This window comes from Hibiscus syriacus, unplaced genomic scaffold (assembly GCF_006381635.1).
Source record: "Hibiscus syriacus cultivar Baekdansim isolate YM2019G1 unplaced genomic scaffold, ASM638163v2 tig00007902_pilon, whole genome shotgun sequence".
NCBI classification, from domain to species: domain Eukaryota; kingdom Viridiplantae; phylum Streptophyta; class Magnoliopsida; order Malvales; family Malvaceae; genus Hibiscus; species Hibiscus syriacus.
In genome coordinates this window covers 147,862-171,424 of record NW_024062148.1, presented here as the reverse complement: position 1 = coordinate 171,424, position 23,563 = coordinate 147,862, and the positions used below count along the sequence as shown (strand labels likewise).

The 23,563-nt window shown below is 34.9% G+C and overlaps 1 long non-coding RNA gene across 1 annotated transcript; it reads left to right on the top strand.

Annotated features, from left to right (window-relative positions):
• The first annotated feature begins 3,668 nt into the window (after positions 1-3,668).
• LOC120201743 lies at positions 3,669-18,050 on the top strand. Its single transcript, XR_005523668.1, has 3 exons — positions 3,669-3,680; positions 4,541-4,545; positions 17,980-18,050. It is a non-coding gene; the product is annotated as an uncharacterized LOC120201743 (long non-coding RNA).
• The last annotated feature ends 5,513 nt before the right edge of the window (positions 18,051-23,563 follow it).

Sequence of the window (23,563 nt, the reverse complement as noted above, 5' to 3'; positions counted from 1 at the left end):
TGATTTGTTTCTTTGAAGCGGTCAATCTGCTGAATTACGTCTTTTTTAGTTGTGTTTTAGGTTCTGTTTGGATCAATTAGGGATTACAAAAAATAAGCTGGAAATGGAAAGAGATATTCAGTTTTCTTGATTAGGATTAGTGCTGCTTTATTCGAGCATTGGATTATGGTTCCCTTTCCATCAAGTTTATATTGAGAGTAGTTTATTAATTTATGACTCGAAAATGAATTTTAACTGTAAAACAATGGGGTTTTTTAATTCTATTGAATTTTCTGGTTAAATGAGCTTTATGAAGAATTTGTTTAATCCTGTTGCTCTTAGTATGTGGAAAGACTAGAAATGGGTTCGTTGGATTTTGAATGCATATTTCTGCATCTCTATATTTGTGCCTTATGGTTATGGGTTGGCTTTGTTTTCTATGTCGTGAAGGAAAAAAGAAAAGATGTTGTAAAGAAGGTTATTGCTGCAATGACGGTTGGTAAGGATGTCTCATCGCTTTTCACAGACGTGGTGAATTGCATGCAAACAGAGAAATTTCATGGGAAAGAATTGTAGGCCTCATTTGCACTATGAGGTTGATATTCCGCAATGCAACATATTGTATCTCGGGTTCTAACAACAGTAATGTCACAAGAGGAGGAGCCATCTTTTTGCAAAAGATTTCTAACAACATCAGTGCTAGCCAACAACAATAGTAGGGACAGATGTATATATAACAAAATAAAATACACTACTCCAATCTGTTAATGCAGAAGTCATTGAAAAGGCTGTGCATAATATGTACCTACAACATACAAATCACTCTCTTCCACTCTCCAAACCCCAACTCTTAGTTCCCATCAACTTCACACCGTTCCTTCTTATAATTCTTCGACTCCTTTAACCATTTCCTTATCTGGGTCTTCCTCCTTTATCAAGGGTTACTTCAAATTAAAGCAGTATGAGGAGGCACGCCAGTACATGGCTGTTTGTAGTCATAAGACTGAGCAATTTGATTTATAGTTTGTTGGCGAACCTTCATAGAAAAAGGGGAGAACTGGTTACCTCACAAACTCTGTTTTCGGAGATGATAGAAAAGGGTCTAAAACCAAACTTTGCAGTGTATGTGAAAGTCATGAAGCACCTCCAGAAATCTGGCGAAGATCTGGCAAGAAACTTGGAGAGCAGCTTCTCCAGCTTCATTTCACATCCATGTGTTGGTAAAAATTATTAAAAATGTAGGTTCATTATGCAGTTGTTTGCTTCCTGAAGGCCTTCAAATAACTAAAGTGAAGGAGTTGCCTGAATACCACAACATAGGTATGCTTTGCTACATCTCCTAGGTTGGTTTTGAAAAATTGATCCTGCCATTTACATCCTTCCGTGATATTACACTAATATTAAACTTTATTCTGCTTTCTTGCTTCCAGAAGATGGAGTTGAATCTGTCTCAACTTCCACCCCTGCGATTCACCTGAAATTGATGATACTTATCAAGAGAAGCACTTACTCTCATCAATTGATGGAAATTCAGAAATATCGTTTATTAAAGAAGCCCAAGGGTCTTGCAAGATGCCTTAAGAGAGGGGTTATTATGGTAGTATTCGCCAAATTGGAAGCAGAGTTGCTGAGCTTGCAATATGTGCACGCCTTTTCTTTGATGAAATTATTTTCAATTTTTTAGTGTCTTATTTTCCCCCATTGTTATCTGTTTGAGCAGAAGAATCTGTCACTTGACTTTCTTCTTGATCTTCTGTTCTAACATTCGACGGGAACCTGTCCTAGCAATATTTGGCACCTGTTCCTGAAGAAATAAGAACATGATAAATGGTTCTCAATGTTGGGGAAAACGAGTTATTTCCCACACGAACATAGTTTTAAAATTGACCTAAAATGTCAAGATTAAAACCACCAAAGGTTGCACAACGGATAAACCTGTCAAACTATTGAATATTGAAACACAATGGAAAATAACCTAATAAAAACAATAAATGGGAGAACACACCAGGATTTACGAGGTTCGACGAGAATATCGTCTACTCCTCGGGCACCACACCGGATGATAACTTCACTATCAACAAATATTACAACAAATAAAATTCTTTAGAATTCTCAAAGTGGGAGAATGAAAAATACAAGAGGAAGATAAAACTTGTTTTTGGGATAGTTGAGTTTTAAGAACAATATGTTCAAAGTTTGGCCACCTACCAAAGAATTTTCTAATGTGTACAAGTTAGCAACCAAATATGAAATTCACATGTTCAAAGTTTAGCCACTAACCAAGATGAAATTTCCAATAAGTTGGCCACCAACCAAGATGAAATTTCCAACTTGTCAACTTAATTTCTAGACAAATCTAACAAATTTCCACCTTGGCTTGAAATTACCAAGCCTACTCAACTTCTTCAACTCCCCAAATTCGTAGTGCCTTTAATTGCGCTCACAAGCGCCACACACTCGAAGGTGTTCATACTTTTAGGATGTTAATGAAGTTCAAACAATGATTGAACTTGATTACTGTTATCACCTTGGTCATCATATCTGCAGGATTTTCTGATGTTGCAATTTTCTGAAGTAGAATCTTTCTTCTTCAAAGATCTCCCGCACAAAGTGATACTTCACGTCGATATGCTTAATCCGTTAAGTCAAATTACTTCTTTTACAGCCTCTGAAACTGCCATGTATTCTATCTCTGTAGTAGACAAGGCCACCGTAGATTGCAATGTAGATAGCTTCAATTTTGATATTTGAGTTCAAAGACCAAGCGGTTCAAACGAGCTGGCGCGTAGTAGATAATCAAATAGGTTAGAAATAAAGGTGGTCCCATCATTAAAATGAACCGGTCAAATGATCGATTAGATTTTTTTAAATCATATTAAGTATTTAGGGTTTTTAATTTTTCAATTTTAAATTTCATTTTTTACTCTGCGACAATAAAGACTTGGCCTAGGCTCAAGCTATGATGAGGCTTGGACTTCGTCTTTGTGGTAAACAACTACGCGTTATCAAGTACTTCCTTTGAAGTTGATTTATGTTTTTTTTAGAAGTTAATATATTCAACTATTTTGTTTATTTTCTATACAATATTATTTAAAGTATCATATTAGTAATATTAAAGTAAAGAGAAAATCGCCTCAGTGACCAAAAATGCCTTATAATATACGATTTTAACCAATTTTTTTTGGATTTGCCAAAATGACCAACAAAATCGCAACGCGAAATAAAAATCGCAACGCGATCCCCAGAATCGCAAATCAGTTTCCAAAATCGCAACGCGATTCTTGACAATCGCAATGCGATTTTCATATTCGCATTGCGATTTTCCATAATCGCAACGCGAATATGAAAATCGCAACGCGAACACATAAATCGCAACGTGTATCCGTAAATCGCAACGTGTATCCGTAAATCGCAACGCGTATCCGTAAATCGCAATGCGTATCCGTATATCGCAACGCGTATCCGTAAATCGCAACGATAATCCGTAAATCGCAACGAGAATCTGTAAATCGCAACGATAATCCGTAAATCGCAACGAGAATCTGTAAATCACAACACTGAAATTTTGGGTATATAACTACGCAACAGCAGCAAATCATAAACTAAATCCCTAAATCGCAACTCATTCCATCTCCATCTATCACTCTCTCCGGCGACATCCGTTCCTATATCCAACGACATCCTTCCCAATCCGGCAACAGGTTTTAGTTTCGCAGCTCGTCTGTTTAGTAAATTAATTTACAACCATGAAATCATCTAATGTTGATCATGTTTGGATAGATTTGTGTTTTGGAGGGTCATGGGATAATGTTCATGGTGTTTTACAATATATGCCTTTACCCATGAATCTTCAACTAAAATTGTCTTTACAAAGTTAACTTATGAAACTCTAATGCTACGTGTTTCAAATAAATTGAATTTAGAGCCCCTAAGTGGATTTAGGCTATCTTATCAGAGAAATGGTAAAGTTATTTGTTAACCGACAATGAAGATGTTGAACGATTCATTGCTTACATTAGTGTTTCACAAGATGATGTACATTGTATGTTGTTGAACCTAGAAGTAGTATTGTTGGGTCAGTAGCGGGTAGTAATCAACTAAGTTTTTCTCAAACCCACAACCTTTCTCTAATCCAAATCCCAATCAACTTTCAGCACCAAATTCCGGTTTTCGTATTGACCAGTTAGACGATGATGAGCCAACAGAAAAAATTGTGAGTACTAGTCAGTATTCGAAATTTGGTCTTGGTCAATATCCGGACTTTGATATTGGTCAATACACGGATTTTGATGATGTTTCAAAAGAAGAAACAGACCCTGCGTGTAATGATTTTGATATTGGTCAATACCCGAATTTTGATGATGAAACAGCCGTTGCCGAAGAATGTATTGTTGATGATAATGAGGAGGAAGTTACGACTGTGAATGAACATGTTGAACATCCATTCTGTAATTCATATAATCCTGAAGAAGAAAAGAAGAAGAAAAAGTCCCCGAAGAAAAGAAAATGCCACGGGCGTATAACTGGAATATGCCAGAATTACTTCAGATACCGGAAGAAGAGTTGGTAAAGAAAGCAGTTGATTGTTACACAAAAGTTATTCGTATCAAGAAAGATGATTGTTTTGATACAAAGGAAGACTTGAAGATAGCTTTGTATACGAAATGTGTGGAAGATGGCTATCAACTAAAAGTTAACAAATCAAGCAAAGATCGTTTCGAAACAAGGTATATGATTGACAAAAACTGTACGTGGCGTATGATTGCCAGAGAATAAAGATTGCGAAATGTTTCAAGTTAGGACTTTTATTGATAAACATACATGTTCAAGAACCCAAGTTTTTCCTCACCATAGACAGGCAAACAAAAATGTGTTGGGTGGTTTTCTGGCTGAGTTAATGTTTTGAATGGCAGGGTATATCGGGGACATGAAATTATGACTGACATGAATGCTCGGTTCAAGATTAGTATATCATATTCTCAAGCTTGGAGAGCCAAATGTTATGCCTTGGAATTGTTGAGGGGGTCGCCAGAAGCATCGTTTGCCCAACTGCCGGCTTATTGTCACAATTTAAAGCTGAAAAACCCTGGGTCGGTAACTCATATCAAAACAGATAGAGATGGACGCTTTGAGTTGCTGTTTATCGCCATTGGTGCTACGGTTAGTAAATCAATATAATTTTGTTGACTCATTTTGTTAGTTACATGCATTTCACATTTAAATGATTATATTTCTTGTGTATATTATTTTGTAGATTCGTTCGTTTATTACTTGCATGCGCCCAGTTATTATAGTTGACGGAGCACATTTGAAAGGTCGATACCTTGGAGTAAACTTATTAGCAGTAGCCATGGATGCTAACAATGGGATATTGCCAATAGCTTACGGGTTGGCAAATCTGAAACCTCTGATTCATGGACATGGTTTATGGGGCATCTTAGGGATTGCATAGGTCCTATTAGCAATCTGACAATCATATCCGATAGGGCAAACTCAATTGACAACGCTGTTAGAAGGTGTTTCCCAGATGCTTTTCATGGACTTTGTGGTGTTCATTTGTATAGAAATCTAAAATCAAGGTCTGCTGGTATAAAAAAGCACAAATGGACATACTGGAAGGCTGTAAAAGCTTATCGGGAAGTGGATTTCAATAAGCATATAAATTGTTTAAGACGTGTTTTGCCTCAGTGTGCTCAAACACTAGAAGATGTCGGGTTTGAAAGATGGTCAAGAGTACATCAACTTGGAGCAAGATATGGTTTCATGACGTCTAATAGTGCAGAATCAATCAACGCTCTAAGTCGTCATTCCCGGAAATTACCCATTACTATGTTAATGGAGTTTTTTCGAGCCTCTATTCAACAGTGGTACTACAAGAAAAGAAACCATGCAGGTATTATTTCTTTGAATTCGTAACTTATCATATTTATATATTTTACTAAGTATTGTTTATTTAAATTTACAGGAACATTGGAACATCGTGTTACACCATGGACTGAAAAAAAGATAACGAAACGTGTTGTGAAGTCAACGTCATGGAGAGTTGAACCATGTTCAAACACTTTGTTTCAAGTACTGGATAATAACTTAAATGGGCTAGTCGATCTAAATGCAAAGACGTGTAGTTGTATGAAATGGCAAACATCTGGTTATCCGTGTGGCCATGTTATAAAAGTTGCTCTTCATTTAAACCAAGATGATTCAAGCGCATACGCTATGGATTGCTACACTACAGAAGTTTATCGACAGACTTATGCCGAGATGTCTACCCTATTCCACATCCTTCTGAGTGGGACATACCAGATGACTTACAAACAGTTTTGCCACCAGCCATGGACAGAAGGCTACCTGGCCGACCAAAAAGTCACGATCGTATACCGTCTAAGGGTGAAGAGAAGAAGAGATCGACATGTAGTCGGTGCAAGGAAAGTGGTCATACAAGGTTGACATGTGGATCACCAGTGCCATCAAAATCATCTTTTCCTCTACCAAAATATGGATCCTCATCAAAATCCAAAGCTCATATGGTGTCAAGCAAAAGGCAATCATCTTTAAAATCCCAATCACAATTGGCTTCACCTTTTGGGACTGTTAACTTAGGTGATTTTTAAATGCAAACGTTGTATTATGTGGATTTTATGTGTGAACTTTTAACATTTTCAGTTGAATTAATGACTCAGGCCAACCATTTTGACTTAACCAACTCTTGTTATTCAGTTGTTATCACTTATTAGGCATGCATTTGACTATCGCAACACGGAAATTACAATCGCAACGAGAGAATCGCAATGCGAAATGAAAATCCCAACAAGAAAATCGCAATGCGAAATGAAAATCGCAATGCGAAATGAAAATCGCAACGAGAGAATCGCAATACGGAAATGAAAATCGCAACGAGAGAATCACAATGCGAAATGAAAATCGCAACGAGAGAATCGCAATGCGGAAATGAAAATCGCAATGCGAAATGAAAATCGCATTGCGATTCTCTCGTTGCGATTTTCATTTCCGCATTGCGATTTTCATTTCGCATTGCGATTCTCTCATTGCGATTTTCATTTCGCATTGCGATTTTCATTTCAACATAATGCAGATTGAAATCAACAAAATCAACCATTACATTTCAATCAATTAAACAAGCACAAATAAGAATTATGTTCGCATCAATTACACAAATCAACTTTTACAAATCATCTTTTACAAATCAATTAAACAATCAAAAAATAAGCAATAATTCTTATTTCCAATCATCTACTATTGAATCAACTTTTACAAATCAATTAAACAATCAAAAAACAATCAATTAAACTATTGAATCAACTTTTGCAGCTATACATCATTTTCACGCAGTTCACTTCTGAGATTAACCTGCAGAAACCAAACATTTGCTCAAACAACACTTTCTACACATTTAAAACCTACAAACAGCAAATTATTCTATTCTAGGTACTTAACCAAACATTTTCAAACCAAAAGTCTATAAACTTACCAATTGTTTATGGACATTTTTATAACGCGGATACAGGTAGGCAGCGTCTCGTATATATCGATTTAGCCATATAATGCCGAAACCACAAGCCTACTGCAGCTCTATCTCTATCGGTGGGAGGTAGATACTTGGTGCTTCCCGTCGTCAAACGCTCCAACGCCAAGCATACGAGAGGACCACAATCTCCTCTGGCTCCTCCCATTTGTTGTGGCGCGGTCTCGTCTCTAATAACTGTAATATTGAGCTTCTTTGGCTTCTTGTTTCCAGAACGAGTCCAATAATTAATCGCATCCAAGAATTTAGCCAAATGAGAGCTCCATCCCTTAATAATCTCTCTTAAATCAGCCAATGATATGTAATTTATCATGCTGTCATACACTATTGTCTTAAGGGATGGGAGCTGAAGCTCGACAAGAATCCAATGTTTACATTCCAAAACAGGGATAAACACCTGCAATCATAAGTAATAATTCATTCATTTGCGCACTTATTTCATAAAACCTTTAAACTCAATCTAAAATAAATACTAACCTTATCGACCTCCCACCATGCAGGATAAAGTTTAGCTTGTCCATTGCCCAAATCAAATGATTTATCTCGTGCATTCTTCAAGTGAACGGCGTTAAAAGACGTCGGCATAATTGTATATCGTATATTTTTATTTTTCTTAAGTTTTCTTATTATTAGAAGACGTGTCACCCACGCATCGATATGCTGTTTTACAAAAAAAGACATATATTAGTGACTTACATAAATTTTAAAAAAAAATTAATCAAATTGAAATATAAGAAAAATATAAGACTTACCCCCTATCGAAATAGTCATTGTCTTCGACCCCTAATAATACGCCCCACCAAGACCGATCAAGCAACAAATAGATATCATCGGTGAGCTTGCATATGTCAGTGAAACACCCCTGGCTCCGCTCATGTAGATAAAAATCAACTGCGGTCTTAGCCCAAAGGGTGTTATCCAGAATTGTGTCCGGTAGTTGTTTCCTCTCCTCTTCAGATACCGGTATGGTACTGGCCGGTAACTCATACGAGAGCCAACTTGAATCCATCATGTCCGGCACGTCAGAGGGTTTCTCAAGAAGCCTACATATGACGCCATGTGAATCAGGCTCTTGAATGGTGGGAGGGACCTCTTCAATGATGACAGTGGCCTCTTGAACGGTGGGAGGGGACTCTCGAGGAATGATAGGGGGGGCCTCTTCAACGATAGGAGTGGACTCTTGAGGGATGACAGGCGAGTCGGGCTTCTTCTTGCGGTGTCTTCGAACTATTGGGGTGTACGGAGACTTAATAGCACGTGCACGCTGTCTGATGGGTGAACTCCGTCGTGCAAGCATAACCCGACGTAAAGCATCCACTCTATCGGGCCGCTAAATAATTAAATACAAAAATCAGTAAATAAACAGACATGATATTTAAACAGTGAAAACAAAGACAAATATGTTTCAAACTTGCATTGTATTCACCCAAGTCATTATTCTATCATAGTTCACAAATGCATCAGATAACAAAGAAAATATGTTTCAGAAACTAATACCCTGAAGTTAGTATTTGTCTTTGTTTTGTCTATTGGTTGAAGTAATGCAATCCATTCAAGTTTCAATTTGCAGAAGAAGAAATAGTTTACTTTCGCAACACGAAACTAAAATCGCAACGCGAAATGAGAATCGCAACGAGAAACCAAAATCGCAACGCGAAACCAAAATCGCAACGCGAAATGAAAATCGCAACGACAGAATCGCAACGCGAAACCAAAATCGCAACGAGAGAATCGCAACGCGAAATGAAATCGCAATGCGATTTTGGTTTCGCGTTGCGATTTTGTCGTTGCGATTTTGGTTTCGCGTTGCGATTCTGTCGTTGCGATTTTCATTTCGCGTTGCGATTCTCTCGTTGCGATTTTAAGTTTCGTGTTGCGAAAGTAAACTATTTCTTCTTCTGCAAATTGAAACTTGAATGGATTGCATTACTTCAACCAATAGACAAAACAAAGACAAATACTGACTTCAGGGTATTAGTTTAGCAGAATTGGCAGCAACCGAACAAATTTACTTTCAACCAAAAGACAAAACAAAGACAAATACTATTCACAGTGTTAAAGAATACACAGTTTAGCAGAATTGGCAGCAACCGAACAAATTTACTTTCAACCAAAAGACAAAACAAAGACAAATACTATTTCACAGTGTTAAAGAATACACAGTTTAGCAGAATTGGCAGCAACCGAACAAATTTACTTTCAACCAAAAGACAAAACAAAGACAAATACTATTTCACAGTGTTAAAGAATACACAGTTTAGCAGAATTGGCAGCAACCGAACAAATTTACTTTCAACCAAAAGACAAAACAAAGACAAATACTATTTCACAGTGTTAAAGAATACACAGTTTAGCAGAATTGGCAGCAACCGAATAAATTTACTAAGCAATCTAAGTGAAATGGCTAATCTAAGTGAAATTACGAGTAAATTTATCATTAAGTTAAATATGGAAAATCTTAAACTTACCTCGTTGCGTAGAGTATGAACCTCATTCTGCAACGATACTATCATCTCACGTAGAGCGGCAACCTCACCACGTAAAGTTGACACCTCCACACGCCATGCACCATCGTTATCGCGTAGAGTACCGATCTCCTCACGCAAGGCATGACCTCATCACGTAACTCCCTTGACTCATCCCGTGGAGGTGGAGGTGGAGAACAGGGAGATAGGAGTCGTGGCATCTTTGCCGGTCGCCTATCATGAGGTGATGGTGGAGAAGAGGCTCGATGATGTGACGGGATAGGTGATGGCTCTCGTTCTAGAGGTGTATAGTCGGGTCGATCGGGTGATGGCTCTAGGTGAGGTGATGGCTCTCGAATTGGAGGAAGTGGATGCTGCTCATCATCCGTGCCATCAAAAAAACTCTGACTAGCTTGCCACCAATCAGTGGCAAGCTCTTCCTCCGTGGGTGTCAGTCTTTGTAATGGAATGTTGGCCTCCTAACAATATAAAAACTCAAACAAAGTTAAACGTCTACTATTAATAACTTGTTTATATATTATATAAAAGTATTTGTGTTAACTTACATTATTTATTGTCGCATATGGTATTAAGTCTTCCCAATCCAACAGATTTTTCCTCTTCCAGGAAATAGCCCTGGGAATATCATTTGACGTTTTTATTGCATATGTACGCATGCTGGGGAAAGCCTCGAATATCCAAATCTACAAACAATATAATAACAAAATTAGTAATTGTTAATAATTAATTATAATTTTAGAAACATTATATAGAAATTCTTACCTTAAAGGCCCAAACAAAGCCTGACAAAGTGTATTTCGACCCATCACCACGCAAACTTTTGCGGTCATCAAAGGCAGTAGACAACTTAGTCCAGGTAGCTTTCCATATATACGAACCCCATGGAAACAGATTCCATGCATTCAGGTCCTCTACCAATATTATTAGCTCCCGAGGAATAGGTTGTCTGGCCTCTCTGCCTAAAAAGCCGGCATACACAAGTAGTAGAAGGCATACTCGGACAACATCGACGTCATCCATCCGAGTGAAACCAGCTTTCTTATTAAACAATTTCTTCAGGTCGTCGACGTGTAGGTTCGGCTTCTCCATTGACTCATCTGGAAAAACCCGGGATAACCATGATGGGCGGGCGATATGACGAGTGTACCGGCCTACATCATCGTGTCCGAATCGTAGACCAGTGATTAAGCAGAACTCCTTCCGCCCAAAACAAGTATACGCTGGTGGAAAATGAAACCATATCTCTTCCTCACCACGTTGTATACTGTCGGGTAGATTTGATGTCATGGTCTGAAGCCACAAATGGGTCAAATTAGCATCTCCACCCGGATGCTGTACTCTCAGCCATGGCCCGAAGCAGGTTTCCTCAAACAATTGTCTTTGTGCAGGTGAAAGCTTCGAAGCAATTGTAGTGGCTAGGCTGACTTTATTCCTTAATGTCAATGAAGCCGAAAAAAATTTCTACAAAAACAATAAACATACCAAGTTAGATATACCAAAACTACACTGTGAAGATATACCAAAAAATAAACATAAAAAGTAGTAGTTTATTCTTGAAACTAAAATTTGCAACACTGTTTTGTCTTTTGGTTGAAATGAAAATCGCAACGAGAGAATGATTGTCGCAACGAGAGAAATGAAAATCGCAACGAGAGAATCGCAACGCGAAATGAAAATCGCAACGAGAGAATCGCAACGCGAAATGAAAATCGCAATGCGATTTTGGTTTCGCGTTGCGATTCTCTCGTTGCGATTTTCATTTCGCGTTGCGATTCTCTCGTTGCGATTTTCATTTTTCTCGTTGCAGATAGTCATTTTCACGTTGCGATTTTCATTTATCTCGTTGCGACTCTTCTGCAAATTGAAACTTGAATGGATTGCATTACTTCAACCAAAAGACAGAACAAAGACAAAGACAAATACTATCTTGAAAATCGCAACGAGAGAATAGCAACGCGAAATGAAAATCGCAACGAGAGAATCGTAACGCGAAATGAAATCTAAGTGAAATGGTTAATCTATTATTGAAATGACCAGTAAACTTATCATCAGTTCTAATATGAAAAACCTACAATAATGCAAAAATTTCAAAATAAAAATAATTAAAAAAACTAACCCTCGGAGGTTGATTTTCCATTTCTGAATATTGTGAGGGATTTCTGACCGTGAATGGTTGTGAGGGATTTCGCCGGAGATGGGGACGGAAATCTTCGGAGATGGGGACGGATTTCGCCGTAGAGAGTGAGAGATGGAGATGGGACTGAGTTGTGATTTTAGGTTTTAGGTTATGAGTTGCGATTACGGGATTTTGTCTTAATATTCGTTTTTGTAATTTGAAAATAAAATACGCGTAGCGATTATAATGGCGCTTTAAAAATCGCGTTGCGATTTACGGATACGCGTTGCGATATACGGATACGCATTGCGATTTACGGATACGCGTTGCGATTTACGGATACACGTTGCGATTTACGGATACGCGTTGCGATTTATGTGTTCGCGTTGCGATTTTCATATTCGCGTTGCGATTATGGAAAATCGCAATGCGAATATGAAAATCGCATTGCGATTGTCAAGAATCGCGTTGCGATTTTGGAAACTGATTTGCGATTCTGGGGATCGCGTTGCGATTTTTATTTTCGCGTTGCGATTTTGTTGGTCATTTTGGCAAATCCAAAAAAAGTTGGTTAAAATCGTATATTATAAGGCATTTTTGGTCACTGAGGCGATTTTCTCTAAAGTAAATCTATTTATACTCAAATTTTATTACACTTATTATTCAAATGAAAAGTTTGAAATTATAAAAATAATTGAGTTAATGTTTAATAAATTTTAACATATTGATTATTCTCATTAATACAAATGTAAAATTACTATTTATAATCTAGTAGATTTATATTTATTTTATTTTACATACCAACTTTTAAATGTCTAACTAGATCTGTTGGCTAGAACATTTTTATGGAGATATCGTTTCTTGAATCAATTTAAAATTGACAGAAATTATGTATTTTTCTTCCTGATAGTTACCAAGTACTTTCAAAAAAAATAAGTGAACCCTCTAGTGTGTTCTTCATGTGTTATATTAATTAGCATGTGCACATGACTACTCTATCTAATTTGAAATATGAATGTTTTATTTTATTTGACTTTTGAATAATTTTATCCGATTGAAAGCATGATTCCTAACTTTTGATTTACTAAATAAAAACTATGTTTGCATGATACATGATCTCAAGTTAATGTTTACTTAAATAAAAATATATTTTAATTTATGGTTTCTTGATTTTATTGTTATTATTTAAAATTGTTTTATTAGATACTCGTTGAGATGTGATATTAAGTCTCTGCTGGTACACTCCTGTCACACTAATAAAGCCTTATGAGCCTAGGATACTCTCTTAGGTTGGCTCTTATGTTTTGGCTAATGCAAGTCCTTATAGGCCTAAGATATTTCTTTGGGTTGGCTCTTACGCCCAATGGACTTAGAGTAAGTCCTTATGGATGTAGTTCTAGAGATCTATATATCAATGTTCGGTTGGAGGGAAATTATGTGATTTTCAAAATTTATTTTACTGGAATAAATTATTACTTTTTAGGTCACTAAGAAAAAATTATGTGTTATTATATATATTTGTTTGACCTTTAGCATCATCTGATAGTCATGTATTATTAAGATTTCCCAAAGCTCATTATATTACTTGTTATTTCAAGTTTAAACGAATTGATCTTGTGCAGTTATTGACATCAGTAATCGGAGTTCATTTAACGTTGTTTGCGGAGTATAGTACAAATGTAATTAGGGAACATGATGTCTCATATTATATTTATGTCAAAGTTTAAAATTTACTTTTTATATTGTGTACTAAAAAATTTATTTCGATGTTTAAATAATTCTGAACTCACATTATATTTATTTTAAAATTTATTTTATGCTTTTTAATTGTTTGAATTTTTTATTTTTCTCAGAATTTTAACATGGATAGCTTCGATGATTTTAATATGACACCTCAAATCAGATTAAGTCACCCGTATAGATTTAAGAAAAAATCCTTCAATTATAAAAGTGAATTATTCAATTCTTTTAATTTTGAAAAATAAAAACTTTAATCAGTAAGTAATATTGTTGCACTTAAATAAGTAAGCCGTTTATAACTTTTTTCTATAATAAACGCTTAAATGAGGTAAGTAATTTACTATAAATATTAGAGTAAACTACATGTTTAATACTTAAATTATTATTTTTATTCTATTTTGGTATCTAAAGTTTTGAATTTTTGAAAACATACTTAACGTCTATTTTTTGTTTTATTTTGATATCTCGCAGTTAAATACTAAAAAAAATATTGTACATGACACTTTTTATAGGAAAATTATATCATTCATCACTTAACTATCTTCTTACTCTTATTTTGGTCGCTGTAGTTTAATTTTTTAAATTTAATTACTTAACTTTCACAAAATTTTAATTTTAATTATATACTAATAAAATACTAATAAAAATGTCATGTCAAAAAAATATTAATAAAATAAATTAAAAGTGATTAAAATATGAGCAATTTGAAAGTTGAGTAGTTAAATTAAAAAATTTAAACTTTAATGACTAAAATAGGAGGAAGAAGATAGTTGAGTGGTGAATGATATAATTTACCCATAAAAGTGTCACATATAGCCTTCCTTCAAACTTTTATGGCGACTATCAAAATGAAATCTAAATTAAATGTTTTATAAAATTTAAATATCAAAGTGGAACAAAAATAATAATTTATATACTTAACAGTAGAGTTATCCTAAATATTATTATATTGAGCTTGATACTTGAAAGCAAAATGTATGTAAGCTTATATGAGTTAATATGAATAAAAAATATTTTGTCAAAAAAAATTTGTAATTTTTTTTATTTTTGTTTGGCTTGATCCGAGTTTTATTTGAGAAAGCTAACCGAAGCTTGTACAAAGTGAAAAATGACAAAAGCACCTAGTCATTTAGGATAAGGGAAGAACCTGTTGCTTGATCTGAGTTTCAGTTTTCTCATATGTGCACTCTTTTGATAGTATGGTACAAATGTAATTATTTGATTGTATTTTAAATATTTTTAAATAAAATTTCAATTAAGAATAATCAAGATTTATATAACATTTCAAAGTTATTTTTATTATTTAAGATCCCAAATATTTATATTATATTATAAAATAAAATTAATTTTCAATTAATTGATCGAGTCAATAAGAATGTTCATTTTGTTTTATCTTATGTGAGTCTTTTTTGATAAATTACCTTGTGTGAGTTTAAATCTTGATATTTTATTTTTTAAAAATAATATCTCCTTATTTGATAAAAAAATAATTCAATTAATAAGATAATTTATTTACAATTATATTTTAATTAAATAATTTAGTTATGATATTTTTAGGCATAACTTATTTATTATCAAACCTATAGGCTATAACTAAATAATATTAGATTTAATTTATCTTTATCTAAAAATATTTAATCTAATACATTTTATTTTTTATTAAAATATAAGACATATATTCTAAAAAAAATACCCTTGCTTCAGTAGATAAAAGAAAGTAACCCTAAATCCCAAAATATAAACCCGCCCACCACCCCTAGTCTCTTCCAGCCTGTGCAGGTTGAGTCAAGACCAAGCCCAACCCATACAAGGGACATAGGCCAGACGGCACGCATGGGCCAGACGACACACTGGTGTTAATTTGCTTCCTAATTTTAAACCATTCACAATGTTTTTATCTCTCGGTGTGGGATTTCGTCCATGTTAGTTTCTCTACTTTTCCTACTTGAAAACTCATCTCTTGTTTTAATTTCTCTCTTTTTCCTCTTTGATTTTCATGCGCTAGCTACCAAAGCTCTGTTGTAGGATATTGCTCTATCCCATACAAAATATGAACACCATTTTCCTCTTCTTCGTATATGCTTCGTTCAAGCCATCGGTGAAAAATGAATGTTCTAAGCCTTCTCAGTGTCAAAGCTCTGCTGTGAAGCAAACAAGTTTCAATGGAGACAAGAAAGGATTCGAGAACCCAAGGTTTTCAAAACAACTTTTATAGTCCGAAGAAGGGAGGTAAACTAAGAGATATTAGAAGTAGAAGCTTCAATATTTCCAGGAGTTCATATCTGGCGCAAAAAAAATTCGCAAGTATCAGAGGATTCACAACAAAAGTGTGGAATTTTTTCTCCTTTGCCTTGTTAAATTTCTTCATTCCCCAACTTTTCCAAGTCTTTTTATTCTTTGGTAATACGACAACAAGATGATGCTTTACATTGGTCGCGAAGCTTCAAAGGTGTGTGTTTGTTTTCTTATTTACTATTCTAGAATTGGAAAACTATTTAGGGATTTTGATTTGATTTTTGGGTTGTTGGGTTTTGAGATTTTTTACACAATTTTCTAAATTTTGAATCAAGGAATTTGGTTTGGGCAGTCGAGGACTGCAATTGAGTTGTTGTGTTTAATAATCTTAGAGAGGGTGGTATATCAAAGCTGTCTTTGTAAAGATGATTCTTTCAGCTCTTTTAACTTCTGTTGGGATCAATCTTGGTCTTTGCTTCTTGTTTTTCACTTTATTCTCGATATTGAGGAACCAGCCTGGTAATATCACAGTATATTCGCATGCCATAACAATTCTCAGTTTCTCGTTTATATTAGAGTGATTTTCTAATGGTAGTGGCTGTAAGATGTGCCAGTAATTCTCAGTGTGAACTTTGCTATGAAGAACTATTCAAACGTTGATCAGAGCTGTATCTAGTGGCTAATATATTCTGTTAGTATGGCAACATGAATTTCTAGAAATGATCTTACTATGAAGCTTTGTTCTACTATTCTTATGCCATAACAATTCTCAGCTTCTCGTTTATTTTAGAGTGATTGTCTAATGGTAGTGGCTGTAAGATGTGCTAGTAATTCTCAGTTTAAACTTTGCTATGAAGAACTATTCGAACGTTGATCAGAGTTGTATCTAGTGGCTAATATATTCTGTTAGTATGGCAGCATGAATTTCCAGAAATGATCTTACTATGAAGCTTTGGTCTACCGTTCTGCCCGATCCAATTCTGAGACCTTTGCATTGATTCTTGGGATTTTGTTGGAATGTATTGGAAATGATTTGTAGGTATCGTATTTTTTTTCAATTTTGAACTTCTTCTGAGACAACCTGTATGTTCTGCAGCTATGACAAATCAACAGCTAAAGGATAGAGGAAACCAGATGATTGATGAGACTGCTCAAGCCATTGATAGGGCTAATAAGGTTGTTATCAAAACTTTTTTTGCAATATGATTATATGACACCTCGTGCATTTTCTACAGGGAGAAATAATTGGTTTTATATTCAGATCCTTAGATATTGAAATTTCCTTCTATATTCTTTCTATATTGAACTAAAAATTAACAAAATGCAAGAAGTCTTGGGATGTCCAAATTTTTGTATTAATTTCTCCCATCATTAACACATCCAGATTGATGGGCTATTGATAATGAAAGACTAATTTTGCCTGACCCTTTTTAATATTAGGTTGTTCAAGATACTGTTGATGTTGGAACAGAAACTGCTGCAGCTCTCAAGGCTCAGGTACACAACTTGAAAGCATTAAGAATTATCAACATTGTGGTCATCGTGTCATTCTTATATTATTGTTGTGGGTGTTTTTTAGCCCGTGTATCTTTTTTCATTTTGCAGTTGCCACTAAAGATAAAAGATAAAAATAGACTGTTACAGACCTTTCAATGGCCAGGGTGCATATTCGACACCAGTTCTACCACCAATCAAGTCTACTATACCCCTTGATCCTATTAGACAGCTCAACGAGTGTTTGCTCTTGAAGAATATGTTTGATCCTGTAACTGAGGTTTTGATTTTCCTATTCTAAACATGTTATTTCACTGTTACTTTGTGTGTTCTTTTCTGTTCCTTGTACAAGATAGTTAATTTTATGTATGTTTTATTGCCATAAGGAACCAGATTTTGACTTGGATATTAAAGTGGATGTTGAAGAAGAATGCAACAAATATGGCAGGGTGAAGCATATTTTCTTCCGTAGGCTGATATTTGTTCATTACTATGTCTTTGGGTTAATGTATAATATTTATATTTATCTTTGGTGCAGTTCTTGGTTTGCCTTATAATCATCCAATGGATATGTGGTCTGTTGGTTTCTGTTTGTATGAGCTATATATTGTAAAAGTTCTTTTCCCTAGTCTAACAAACAATGACATGCTCTGCCTTCATATGGAACTGAAAAGTCCTTTTCAAAAGAAGATGTTGCGTAAGGTACATTGTCAATTCGTTTGAAGGATTTATCTTTCAATTTTCTCTTTTTGTTGGACACTTTCTTACTTGATGCAGGTCAGTTGAATTCATTCTTCTGTTTTTATTAACGTGGTTTTTGTTTCAAAATTAAAACCATGTTATACCAAAACAAAAGGTGCATTTAGAAGCTTTTTGATTCCCTAAACCCCTTCTTACTAAATTGTACATGCATCAATTGTTGGTACTTCATCAACAAGTACAAATAATGGACTGGTTCTTTAAGAAGTTTTGGAAGAGTCTCCGAAGTGGAAGGTGTTACGTGTGAGTGAGTTCTATTATTTATGTATCCTATGCAGGTAGGTAGGATGGCAGGGAAATTTGCAAAGCCAAGGTCAGACCTATTTCAGATTAAAGACGGAGCAAAGTATCAACAAATTCTAGAACTACATCTTCCTTAGTGACGTGGTCTCTAATGAAGTGATGTCTTATTTCAATGTGCTTAGTTCTAGAGTGTTGGATGAGATTTTTAGTGAGACAAATAGCACTAGTATTGTCACACTTGATAGGAATGGTACCTACTTCAATTCCATAATCAAAAAGTTGTTGTTTCATCCATAAAACTTGTGCACAACAACTACCAGCTGAAATGTATTCGGCTTCAGTGGTAGATAATGCAACACAATTTTGTTTCTTTGAAAACTAAGAAATCAGCATATTTCCAAGGAATTGGCAAGTACCGAAGGTGCTTTTCCTATCTAATTTGCATCCTCCATAATCCGCATAAGAAAAGGCATGCAAGCTAAAGCTAGAGTCTCTAGGATACCAAAGTCCTAAACTAGGAGTGTCCTTAATGTATCTAAAGATTCTCTTAACAGCTAGTAAATGTGATTCCTTAGGACATGATTGAAATCTAGCACATAAGAAAACACTAAACATAATGTTCAGTCTACTTGCAATTAGATAGAGCAAAGAACCAATCATTGACCTATATAATTTAACATCCACACATTTACCTCATTCATCCAAGTCAAGCTTTGTAGAAGAGCTCATTGGAGTGTCATGAGGTTTCCCATTTTCCAGTCCAAACTTTTTGAGTATATCTTTGGCGTATTAAGCTTGATTGATGAAGATGCTATCTTTTCTTTGCTTGATTTGGAGTCCCAAGAAAAATGAGAGCTCCCCCATCATGCTCATCTCGAATTCACTTTGCATTAGCTTAGAAAATTCTTGGCAAAGAATATCATTAGTAGAACCAAATATTATATCATCAACATAAATTTGAACTACTAATAAATCTTTACCTTTATGCTTTAAAAACAATGTACTGTCAACCTTCCCTTTTGAAAAACCTTTTTCAATTAAAAAGTTTGACAATCTTTCATACCAAGCTCTAGGAGCTTGTTTTAAACTATAAAGTGTTTTTGTCAATTTAAAAACATGATCCAGAAATTTTGAATCTTCAAAACCTGGAGGTTGTTCCACATACACTTCTTCTTTAATAAAACCATTTAAAAATGCACTTTTAACATTAATTTGATATAATTTAAATTCATGAAAACATGCAAATTCCAATAACATTCTAATTGCTTTTATCCTAGCTACGGGAGTGTATGTTTCATCATAGTCTATGCCCTCTTCTTGAGTATACCCTTGATCAACAAGTCTAGCCTTGTTTCTCACTATATTACCACTCTCATCAAGCTTATTCCTAAATACTCATCTAGTACCTACAGTAGATTTATTAGTAGGCCTTTCAACTAGTGTCCAAACTTTACTTATCTCAAATTGATTTAACTCTTCTTGCATAGCCATAATACAATGTTCATAATTTAATGCTTCTTTAATATTCTTAGGCTCTATGCATGAGATAAATGCAACATAATTACAAATATTTCTAAGAGAAGATCGAGTTGTTACCCCTTTGGATGGATCACCTATAATCTCACCATCCTTGACATAGTTGTATTCCCTTGGGTAAGAGACTTCCCTTTCTTCAATGGTTGGATTCTCGAGAGGATCATGAGTTTCCTCATTTTTCGTTTCTTCCTTTGATGATGGTTCTCCAATGTCATGTCTAACGTTATTTGTATTTATAACACCTGCATCATCATTCACACAAGAATCCTTCCTCAGAAGGAGGTTATCATCGAAAACAACATGTATAGACTCTTCTACAACTAAAGTTCTTTTATTAAATACTCGATAAGCTTTAGAATTTAAGGAATAACCCAGAAAAATTCCTTCATCACTTTTAGCATCAAATTTTCCAAGAATGTCTTTATTGTTGTTTAAAACAAAACACTTACATCCAAAAGGATGAAAATAACTAATGTTAGGCTTTTTATTTTTGAAAAGTTCATATGGAGTTTTCTTAAAAATAGGCCTAATCATTACTCGGTTTATAAAATAACAAGCGGTATTTGTAGTTTCTGCCCAAAAGTATTTTGGCAAATTGTTTTCACAAAGCATGGTTCTAACCATTTCTTCTAAAGTTCGATTTTTCCTCTCAACAACTCCATTTTGTTGAGGGGTTCTAGGTGATTAAAAATTATGGCTAATACCATTAGAATTACAAAACTCAGTAAATCTAAGATTTTCAAATTCAGTTCCATGATCACTCCTAACACTAGTTATAGAGTAACCTTTTTCGTTTTGGATTACTTTTGAAAACGTGATGAATTTTTCTAATGCTTCATCTTTAGTACTTAAGAATAGAACCCAAGTATATCTAGAATAGTCATCTACCAAGACAAATGCATATTGTTTTCCACCCAAACTAGTAGTCATAGTTGGCCCAAAAGATCTATATGGATCAATTGTAATACTCTACTAGTTGATACATCATTAATGGATTTAAAAGAAACTCGCTTTTGTTTTCCTTTAGCACAAGCATCACAGATTTTATCATTATCAAATTTCAGTTTAGGAAGCCCTCTTACTAAGTCTCCTTGAATTAACCGTTGCAAAACACTTATACTAGCATGTCCTAGTCTCCTATGCCATAACCAACTATCATGCTCATCCTTAGCAACTAGGCATAAATTAGTCATATCAATAGAGTCTAAATGCACCATGTATATGTTTTCCTATTCTATGACCAACAAGCATAATTCGATTAGATGCAATGTCAATAACTTTACAACCATTGGTTTCAAACATGACATTGAATCATTTATCACATAATTGACTAATACGCAAAAGATTATGCTTTAATCCATTCACATATAAAACATTCTTAATTTGTATGGAAGAAGTATTACCTATAGTGCCTATACCTTCAATGTGATTTGAGTTATCACCAAAAGTCACTTCTCCTCTATTTTTGGTGTTAAGCTCAATGAACCGGTTTTTGTCCCCCGGTCATGTGTCTCAAGCATCCACTATCAAGGTACCATGAATTTGAATTTGTTTCTCGTGCCTTGTAGCAATGCTCCTTTTCCTACAATCATAGATTAATTTCTAATTTTTGGTACCCAAATTCTTTTGGGTCCATATTCATTAGTTTCCAAAATCCTAGTCCCCTTAGGTATCTATTTGTGTAGGATATCTTTATCTTTAGTAGTAATGAGTCCTTTAGGAACCCATATACTTATAACGATTTTTCCATTAGAGGTTCTTCGGTGACCTCTATGATTGTAGTTTTTAAAACTTTTTCTAACAAAGTTGGATTTTGAATTTTCTATTTTTTCAAAACGTTTTGTCCCAACTTTATCAAAAGAAGCTTTAAGATCATCAATTTTCTTTTGATGATCATCATTGACCTTTGAAAGTAAATTTTGCAAATTCGAATTTTTCTTTTTAAACTCTTCTAGTTTGATTTGCAAATCTTTGATTTTACTTTCAAGATCGTTGTTGGTTTTGGATATGAGTTTATTTTCATTTTTCAATTTTGAAACATCATTTTTATATTTTAAAAACAATTTCTCATAATCTGAAGCCAACCCATTATATTCCTCTAATAGCTCATCATAAGATAAATCATCAAATTCAAATCAGTTAGAGATTACCTTAGAATCTTCCCCGAATACCATCAAGCACAAGTTTGCTACTTCTTGTTCCTCTTCATCAGAACCTTCTTCATCGCTCCATGTAGCCACATGAGCCTTGTGCTTATTCTTTGATTCACCCTTTCTCTTCAATTGTGGGAAATCATATTTGACATGCCCCGGTTTTTTGCATTCATAGCAAATGATCGGGTCCTTCTCTTTTGGTTCATTTTTGAGACCTTCATTTCGTTTGAATTTTCTTCCTCGGTAAGGTCTCATCATTTTTCTGAACCGTTTGGCAAACAATGTCATTTCCTCGTCATCGTCATCTTCATCCGAATCACTCTCTTCTTTTGTGGATTTGAGAGCAACTCCAATTTTTTTCTTCTTCTCATTCTCATTTGGTGTCTCTTCAATCTTATCGAGGTCCACCTCATCTTCAAGCATCATTTCATGAGTGAGGAGGGAACCGATTAGCTCTTCAAGATTTTAAGGACTTTAGGTTCTTAGCCTCGATGATTGCAGTCTTCTTGGATTGTCATGATTTTGGAAGTGAGTAAACTAACTTCCTCACAAGCTTTTCGTTTGGAATGATCTCTCCGTATGATTTGAGACCATTAACAATCGTTGAGAATCTATCTGTCATAGCTTCGATATCTTCATTTGGTTTCATCCTGAAATTTTCATAGCTATGTGTTAGAAGACTAATTTTAGATTTTTTACCTCGTCGGTGCCTTCATGAGTGACTTGTAGTTTATCCCATATTTCTTTGGCAGTTGTACAAGATGAAACTCTTCCATATTCATCTGGTCTAAGAGCACAAAAAATAATATGAATGGCTTTGGAGTTGAGCTGGAACATTTTCATCTCTTCTTCTCTCCACAATCTTGGATGAGTGAGAGGCTTGATATATCTGTATTCTACAACATTCCATGCTCCCATGTCACTTGCTTGAATAAAATACATCATCCTATTCTTCCAATAGGCATAGTTAGCACCATTGAAGAAAGGAGGCTTGTTGACGGGCATTGAATCGAGACCGGAGTCGAAGTTTGAAGTGGAGGCCATTGATGACTTGATAATCGATGTAACTCTTCCCGAATCGACTCAAGAGATAATTAAACCTTCAAATGAGTTAGGCTCTGATGCCAATTATTGAGTTAATCGATCGACGGAATCGGCCAAGAGGGGATGAATTGGCAATTAAAATTTTGTGGAAGCTTTTTAAGAAAATTGAAAGTAATTGCACAGCGATTTAGAGTGGTTCGACTTTCTTAATCAAAGTCTACGTCCACTACCTTAG